We start from the raw sequence: 8,899 nt of genomic DNA on the forward strand, positions 1-8,899 counted from the left end.
TGGTTGGGGGGCTGGTTAGGGGTGGGGCTGGTTGGGGGCTGGTTAGGCGCTGTGGGGTTTAGGGGGGCTGGTTGGGGGCTGGTTGGGGGGCTGGTTAAGACGTAGTTAGGGGGCTGGTTAAGGCGTAGTTAGGGGGGCTGGTTGGGGGGCTGGTTAAGGCCTGGTTGGGGGGCTGGTTGGGGGGCTGGTTGGGGGCTGGTTGGGGGCTGGTTAAGGCCTGGTTGGGGGGCTGGTTGGGGGCTGGTTGGGGGTGGTGTAGGGGGGCTGGTAGGCTGTAGGGGCTGTAGTTGGGGGCTGGTTGGGGGCTGGTTGGGGGCTGGTTGGGGGGCTGGTTAAGGCCTGGTTGGGGGGCTGGTTGGGGGCTGGTTAAGGCCTGGTTGGGGGGCTGGTTGGGGGGCTGGTTAAGGCGTAGTTAGGGGGGCTGGTTGGGGGCTGGTTGGGGGGCTGGTTAAGGCCTGGTTGGGACCCTGGAGGCCAATGATCTGTGAGGTGATAATGTGGGGGGGTTAACGGGGAAACTGATCTGCTGATGTATTTCTGATCCATCGTGTGACGATGACTAAACAAACACAGATCACTTCGTCTCAGGATCCTCGTGCTCTGATTGGTCTAAAGTCCTTTGGTCTGATGAGTTTTTTCCTGGAGTCTCTATGGAGTCATGTGATGTTCAGACGATGATAAACTCTCAGTCAATAATCAGGAAGTTGAGCTGATTCTCCGTCTGATTAAAAAGTTTAAAGTTTGAAGAAGAAAATCCAGATTGGTTCCCATCTCTCTTCTGGAGGCTGATTATTATCGAAGTTCACTTCACAGAGTTTATTACCAAAACCTGCAGAGTGCTGGATTTATTACCCACAATTCATCTGGATTCATATACCTCTCTCTGTGGGAGGATGGGGGGGGCTGAGGAAATGAAAAGAGATGAGAAGTCAGACTGATGGAGGATGGGGGGGCGATCTTAGGAAGAGGTGGGGGAGTGATCTAAGGGTGATGGGGGGGGGGGGATCTAAGGGTGATGGGGGGGGGGCTCCCAGCATGCCTTGCTGCCTCAGAAACTCCTCCTCCTGATGGGAATCAGATCAGACGCCTTCATCTGTTCTCTCACTGACTGACTGACAGACAGACAGCCATCGCCACGGAAACGGACCTGCAGCAGCACAGCCGGTAACCATGGCAACTGGAGTCAGGCCAAGAGGATGACGGGACCATGGAGACATGAAGAAGTGAAGGGATGAAGGAGAAGTCGCCATCTGAAGATGTGGTGGATGTAGAGACACACCTGTCCAGGTGGAAGAGTGGGAGGAGCCTCAAGTCTCTATGATTTAACCCCACCTACGTAGTGTAACGCCCCGTAACGCCCTGTAACATCCTGTCACATCCCGTAACATCCCGTAACATCCTGTAACAATGTGTTGGGATGCGCCTGCGCTCATAGAGCTGGGGCCTTTACATGTCACTGGTTCATGAACCTACAGATGTGGAGCAAAGCTTCACGTCTGTGAAGCTTCTCAGTCCTTCAGGTCCTGGTTTATATAAAAAGCGTTGGATCACCTGGACCAGCAGAGTCCAGAGGAGACGTTTCACCTGAGACAGTTCTTCAGGTCTAAGAGACTGGAGGACGTTTGAGGTTTAGATAGTAACTCTGTGGGTAAAACCATCAGAAGCTGACTGGACTAGTTCCTGTTAATGACTGGGGGGGGGGGTCAGTCTGACATAGATGGACTCCTCTACTCCTCTACTCCTCCACTCCTCCACTCCTCTCTAAGACCATCTGTCTCCTCTGGCTCAGAGTTGGACGTTGTTGTCTTCAAGGAGGACGTCCTCTGTCCTCCAGGTGGAGGGGGACCTCTGAGTCGTGCCTCTCCTGTGTTGGGACACGCCTTAAAGTAAACCTTCATTTTTCCTGACTCCGCCCCCTTGGCTTTGTACCTTAATGTGGCCTCCTTCCCCATGACCCCCCCACACAGCTTCCATTAACCCCACATAACTCACCGTGGAGTCGGCATCAGCCGGCCTACTGCCTCTAACCCCACCAATATCGGCGCGCCGCCATCTTTTAACACCCCGCCCCTCGGCGCTAACACCACCCCTCTACGGTAACACCTTAATCCCGCCCTCGCTCTGCTGCAGCGCCGCGCTGAAATATGTTTCAAACGCTGCCGTAATCCTCGGAGGAGAAGAAGAATAGAGAGAGCACTCCACGCTGGAGGATTCCTCTCCTCCCCCCCGCCGCTCGCCGATCCCTCACTCCCTCTCCTCATCTCTCAGGGATTATCTCGCCCTGCAGCCGGGGCTTCTGGGAAATATTAGAAAAGAGGCGGAGGGCCATTCCTGAGCGCGCTCAGTCGCCGCCTACCTCTCTCCACCTCTCTCTCCCCGACCGCCTCATACAGCAGCTTCTTATTGAGTTAATATCAGGTAATTACACGTTATTACGGTTTATTACCGCTCACCTGGGGGGTTGTGGGTTTGATTCCCTCAAACGATGACTTACTGAGTTGACAGAAACCGCTGGAGGAAACAGTACAACGTTAAGATGAAAGTTCGTCTAGTTCCTGGAGGGTCAGGTGGTCAGACGGTTCAGTCCTTCATCAAACCTCCTGACGTCAGGGTTACGATCGTCGGACGAGACAACGAAGCAGCGTCAGCAACAAGGACAGAACGGAAGCATGAACGTGACCCGAGTCTTTCAAAACAAACAGATTCCACATGTGAAATGAGTCAGACAGGAAGTCGAGTCTGACTCAGAATTATCACTGACAGCTGATCTGATCACTAACAGCTGATCACTAGCAGCTGATCACTAACAGCTGATCACTAACAGCTGATCACTACCATCTGATCACTAACAGCTGATCACTAACAGCTGATCACTAACAGCTGATCACTAACAGCTGATCACTAACAGCTGATCAATAACAGCTGATCTGATCACTAACAGCTGATCACTAGCAGCTGATCACTAACAGCTGATCACTAACACGATCACAAACCATTTTGATCACGCACTATCACTAACAGCTGATCACAAAAAACCCAAATCACTAAAAATGATCTGATCACTAACAGCTAAACCAAGCAGCTGATCCTAACACCCTGACGGGGTCACTAACATCAATCACTACCCAAGCTGATCACTAACACTGATCAAAAACAGCTGATCACTACCCATCTGTTTCACTAACACTTAATAAATAACAGCTGATCACAAACCAGCTTAACCCAATACAGTTATCCCTAACAGCTGATCAATAACAGCTGATCTGATCACAAACACGATCACTAGAAACCCCTGATCACAAACCCAGCTATCATTAACCAGTTTGATTTTGGATCACTAACCACTATCACTAGCAGCTGATCCTAACACGGGATCACTAACAGTTTGATCAAAAAACAGCAAAACATTAACACTGATCTGATCACTAAAAAGCTATCACTAGCACTAAATTTTATCCCCTAGCAGTTTATCACTACCCAGCTGATAAATAACAGCTGATGTCCTCACCCCCTTGGAAGCTGCGGAACAGGAAATGCCCGGGAAAACAAGGCCGAGGGTGAACAGGTAAAAATTTTTGAATGTGTCGTTTTTTTTCGGGGGTCGTTCTTCCCCTCCTTTTTTCCCCCTCCCTTTTCCCCCCTTTTCCTCCTCATTCTCTCTAAATTAGAAAAGCCTCCCCCTCCTACCTCCTTCCCCCTTTACCTTTCCCCTCCCTCCCTTCCCTCCTCCTTTTTTGACCTAAACATGTTTAAATTTAAAGCCCCCCTCCCCCCCCCCACCCCTCCGTCCCCCTTTCCCTTGCCTGTTCCCCTCTCCCAAAATTTAAAGTCTCGTTTTTTCCTCCTCCTCCCCCTGGGGTTTCCCCCTTAACTCCTCAATTTTAAAGGCCCGTCTTTTTGCGGTCGCCTCATTTGGGAAAAATTTAACTGATTAATAAGTGGGAAAGCTCTTTTAAAAGGTTCCGCCCGGGCCCGGGAGGAAACCACATATTGACTCGGGGTTTTTTGGTTTCGTTTTTGATGTCTCACTTTAAACCCCCACACCCGAAGGCTGAAATTTTTACAAGAGGAGGAGGAGGAAGGAGGAGGAGGGCAGGGTCGGAAATTAATCACTGCTTGGATTGACCTCCACACAGTTCATGCAAAGTTTTGGGATGAAAGGGAACCTCCTGGTGAGGAGGAGGAGGGGGAAGGAGAGGGGGAGGAGGAGAGGAGGAGGGGGGGGGGGAGAGGGGAGGGGGAAAAAGGGGGGGGGAGGGGAAAAGGGAGGGGGTAGGGGAGGGGAGGAGGGAGAAGGAGAAGGGGGAAGGAGGGGAGGAGGGGGGAGGAGAGGGGGAAGGGGGAGGGGGGAGGGGGAGAGGATGGGGGGAAAAGGAGAGGGGGGAAAGGGGAAAAGGGAGGGGGGGAGGTGGAAAAGGAAGGGAAGGAAAAAGGGTTTAGGGGAGGAAAGGGGGGGGGGAGGGGGAGGATTTTGGGGGTGGGCCCAAAAATTATTTTCACCCCTCCGGCCCGCGGGGGGGGGGTTTTTTCCCCTTTTTGGGTTTTTTTAAACCCCCCTTAAACCCCCATAAAATTCCGACAAAGAAAACAGAATTTGGGGGCCGAACATAAAACCCCGGGGAAACCCCCCCGATCGCACGCTCCTTCAGGCCGCCCAATAAAGGGGGTGGAGGCGTGGCTTAATGTGGTCAGTCACAACCCCAGATAAAAACACATTTAGAGTCTAGTCTGCATCAGCTGGGTTCTTCTCTAAACCGTCTGATTGGCTCGTTAGATCTTTACTGGACCAGAATCAGTTTCCAACAGAACCGAACTGGACCTGGTCCCAGATCTGGTCCTAGACGTGGTCCTGATAAAACACAACAACTAAATAATTAAATAACCTAAAAATTTAAAGCATCCCCTGTGAAGGGGCGGTTTTCCCAAATTTCCCCTTTTGGATTTAGAGCGCAGTAAAACCCTGCGTTTTAAAGCAGCAACACTCCAGCCCCCTCGTTAAAAGTGAGTCCGACCCCTCTTGTTTTTTTAAATTTATTCAATTATTTAAATTTAAAACCCTTTTATTTAAAGAAACGCTCTCATTTTAATCCAGCACTTGATCCCCCTGTTCACGGCTTGGGTTAAAGAACAAAACCCCGACCAGAAAAAAAACTGCACTTCCACATCTTGTGATTGGTTGTTAAACTGTTTGACTGTTTGGGATTTACTACGACTGTTTGGTTTTACAAAAGGGTTTAAAAGGGGTTGGTCGGCCCGGTTAAATTGTTGGGTTTGGCCCGGTTGTTTGGGTCGGTTGTTTGGTCGGTTTTTGATTGACAGAGGGCAAAAGTTTGGGGCAGAGAAGGGCATTTTTTGGAAAATCCCCAATTTAATGGTGCCCTCAGGGGGAGTTTGCTGGGGCCCTGCAAAAAGGGAAGAAAACCGAGCTCTGGAGGACAGACGGCGGCTGGAGGCGGAGCTTCAGGAGCTACGAGCCAATCAAAGGTCAGCATATTAAAGAGCAACAGAACACAACACGAAGAATTTAATATATTGGACAAAGTTACGAAATATAGAAAAGGGGAAAAAAAAAAATTCTGAAAAAAAAAAAACCCTTTATTAAAAGGAATTTAGCCCATTTCCCACTCGACTTAAATTTTTTTTAAAGGTTTTTGTTTTTTTCTTATCTTTTTCGCTTACCACCCCCTTTTTCCCCTTTCCCTCCTCCCCTCTTTTCAATGGAGCCCTAAATTCATCTCATTTAATAAAACGTTTCATTGAAAGTTTTGCTCATTTTCAGATTCAGTTTTTTTTTGCCCTTTGGCCAAAACCGGGGACAGACAGAAACCCCAGAGCCCCAAAAGGGACAAAAGATAAAAAAAAAAAATAACATTAAAAGAATGGGGAAAGAGTCCAGACAGAAGCTGCAGCAGAATCAAATCTGTCCACGCTGACCAGGCTGTGAGTCTCCATAAATCATGAGGATTGAGGCTGAATGCCTGCGGAGACACCGAGGGGGGGGGGGCTACAGTGTTTTTGGAGGAAATAAAATCTTTTCCTTCCTCCCTCAGGCCCTCGGGGCCAAAGTAAACCCGGCTCTCACGCCCCCCCCCTCGGGGTCACCTGGCCAGGACCCCCCCCTCACCCCAAAAGGCCCCCCCCCCCCAAGCCCGGGCCCCCCCCTGCTGGCCCCGGCTGCACACTGCCCAGGAAAAGCAAGCATGGAGGGGGAGCTTTTCAACCCGGTTTTTGCCCAGGAGGGGGGCCGGGGGGGGCAAAAAAAGGCCCGCGAGAGATTTCGCAGGAAAGTTTCTGTGGTGATTGGGGGTCCTTTGGGTTTTACAGGGGTTCGCCTTTTCCAGCCACCCTTTGCACACTTTTTTACCAGGGAAACAGTTTTCTTTGACTAGAAATTACATTACCCAATGAGCAAAAGAAAAAAATTTTTTTTTGCCTGAAAATGGACACACACACACACACCACTTTTTAAAGAGGACGACCCCTCACCCAAATGAGATCCCCCAGCTGTGTGGTGTGTGTGTGTGTGTGTGGTTTTGGTGTGTGTGTGTGTGGTGTCCCCTTTTTAACAAATACCAACACCCCATTTTAAAGTGATTCAAAAAGTTATTTATAAATCAGTGAGAAAAAGAAAGGTCAATAAAAAGAAAAGAAAGGGGGTTTTGTGAGAGGGGAAGGAGGAGGAGGAGGAGGGGGAGGGGGAGATGATGATGATGGGGAAAGGAAAAAAAGGAGGAGGAAGATGATGAAGAGGGGAGGGGGAAAAGGGGGGGAAAGGAGGAGAGGATGATAAAGGAGGAAGGGGGGGAAAGGAGGAAAAAGATAAAAGGGGGGGGAGGAGGAGGAGGAGGAAGGAGGAGGGGGGGGGAAGGAGGATGATGAGGAGGAGGAGGAGGGGGAAAGATGGGGAAATGGGGGGAAGGGGGAGGGGGGAGAGGAGTTTAGGGGGGAGGAGGAAGGGGGAGAAGATATGGGGGGGGGGGGGGAAAGGAAGGGGGGGGGGTTTTTTTAAGGGGGAAAGGGGGAAATGGTTTTGGGGGGGGGGGAAATTTTTTTTTGGGGGTTTTTCCCCCTTTTGGGTTACAACCCACCAAGTGTTAAAAGGGAAAGGAAGGTTTTTAAGAAGAAGGTGTTTCCCTGTTAACCAGAATTAATTCAACCTTTCCTCGCGTGTCGCCCCGGCCCAAACCCCCGGGGGGGGGGGGGGGGGGGGGGGTTGGGGGGGGGGGGGGGGGGGGGGGGGCAAATTAGACTCCACAATTTAAAATTTTTAAATCAGGGGCTGAAAGAAAACCCCGGGGCCAAACCGTCCCCCCCCCCCCTCCTCCTCCACCCCCCCCCCCCCTCCCCCTTTAACTAATTTTCCCCCCCTCCCCCCCCTCCCCTCCCCTCCGAACTAACGGTTTTCCTCCTCCTGCTCCTCCCCTCCCCCCTCCTCCCCCGAACCCAAACCTTTTTTCCCCTCCCCGGCACCTCCTCCTCCTCCTCCTCCTCCCCTTTTCCCAACCCTTGCCCACCTCCTGCTCCTCCTCCTCCCCCCCCCTCCTCCCCCGGAAAACAAAAGTGCCCTCCCTCCTCCCCTCCTCCCCCTTTCCTCCCCTGCTCCCCTCCTCCCCCTTTGAAACAAATTTTTCCCCTCCACCCCCCTCCCCCCTGAACCCTCCACCCCCTCCTGTAACAAACGTGTCCTCCTCATTTGCTCCCCCTCCTCCTCCTCCTCCCCTTTAACAAAATGGGCCCCTCCCCTGTTTCCCCCCTCCTCCTCCTCCTGCTCCTCCTCCCCCTCCTGTAACTAACGTGTCCTCCTCCTGCTCCTCCTCCTCCTGCTCCTCCTCCCCCTCCTGTAACTAACGTGTCCTCCTCCTGCTCCTCCTCCTCAGGTTGGAGCGTCTGGTCGAGGTTTTGAGGAAGAAACTTGGAACAGGAAATCTTCGCTCCGTCGTCTGAACTCATCCAACGTTGTTACAAGTATTAAGATAATAAATTATAATTCCTAATAAGTTACTAATTAATAAAAATTAATTATGTTGTTGTTGATCAGCTGTTTCTTTTTCTCTGAACTAACTAAAATAAAAATTAAAATCTTTAATCTGAAACGACTTCCTGTCTCCGCGGATCTTCAAAAAACCCCCTTTTTGGGGGGTTTTTTTATGTTTCAGCAAAAAAAAACCTTTTCCCTTTTTTCCCCTTCCCCTTACCTCCCCCCCCCAACCCCCCCCCTTCCCCCCTCCTCCTCCTCCACCTTCCTTCCCTCCCCCCCCCCCTCCCCCTTTCCTACCTCCTCCTCCCTCCCCTCCCACCCCCCTCCTCCTGCCCCTCCTCCTCCCCCCTGGGCCCCCCCCTTCCCCCCCGCCTCCACCTCCACCTCCTCCTCCTCCTTTTTCCCTTCCCTCCTCCTCCTCCTAAACCTCCTCCTCCTCCCCCCCACCCCCCCTCCTCCATTTCCCTTTCTCCCTCCCCTCCTCCTAAACCCTCCTCCCCCTCCCCCCCCCTCCCCACCCTCCTCCCTCCCCTCCTCCTCCTCCCCCCTCCCCTCCTCCACCTCCTCCCCCCTTTCCATTTCCCTTTCTCCTCCCTCCCCACCTCCTCCTCAACTTCCCCCTCCTCCTCCCCCTCCTCCCCCCCCTTTCCTCGGGAGGAATTTTTTCACCCGTTTAGTTTTTTCTTTTTTTTTTTAAAATTTTTCCATCTTAAACCTTTTTTTTAATTTCAGAGGTTTTTCCCTGAATCTAATGCCAAGCGCTCTAAACTTCATGTTTCCCAAAAAATTTTCCAAAAAAAAAATTGAACTTTACGCCCTTTTAGTTTGGAAACCTTTGAGACACGGATCAGCTGGTTCCAGTCGATCAGCTGATTTCATCAAAACAAACCTGATCAACCACTGATCACGATGGAATAAATC

Source organism: Mugil cephalus, chromosome 17, assembly GCF_022458985.1.
Source record: "Mugil cephalus isolate CIBA_MC_2020 chromosome 17, CIBA_Mcephalus_1.1, whole genome shotgun sequence".
In the NCBI taxonomy this organism is placed as follows: Eukaryota; Metazoa; Chordata; class Actinopteri; order Mugiliformes; family Mugilidae; genus Mugil; species Mugil cephalus.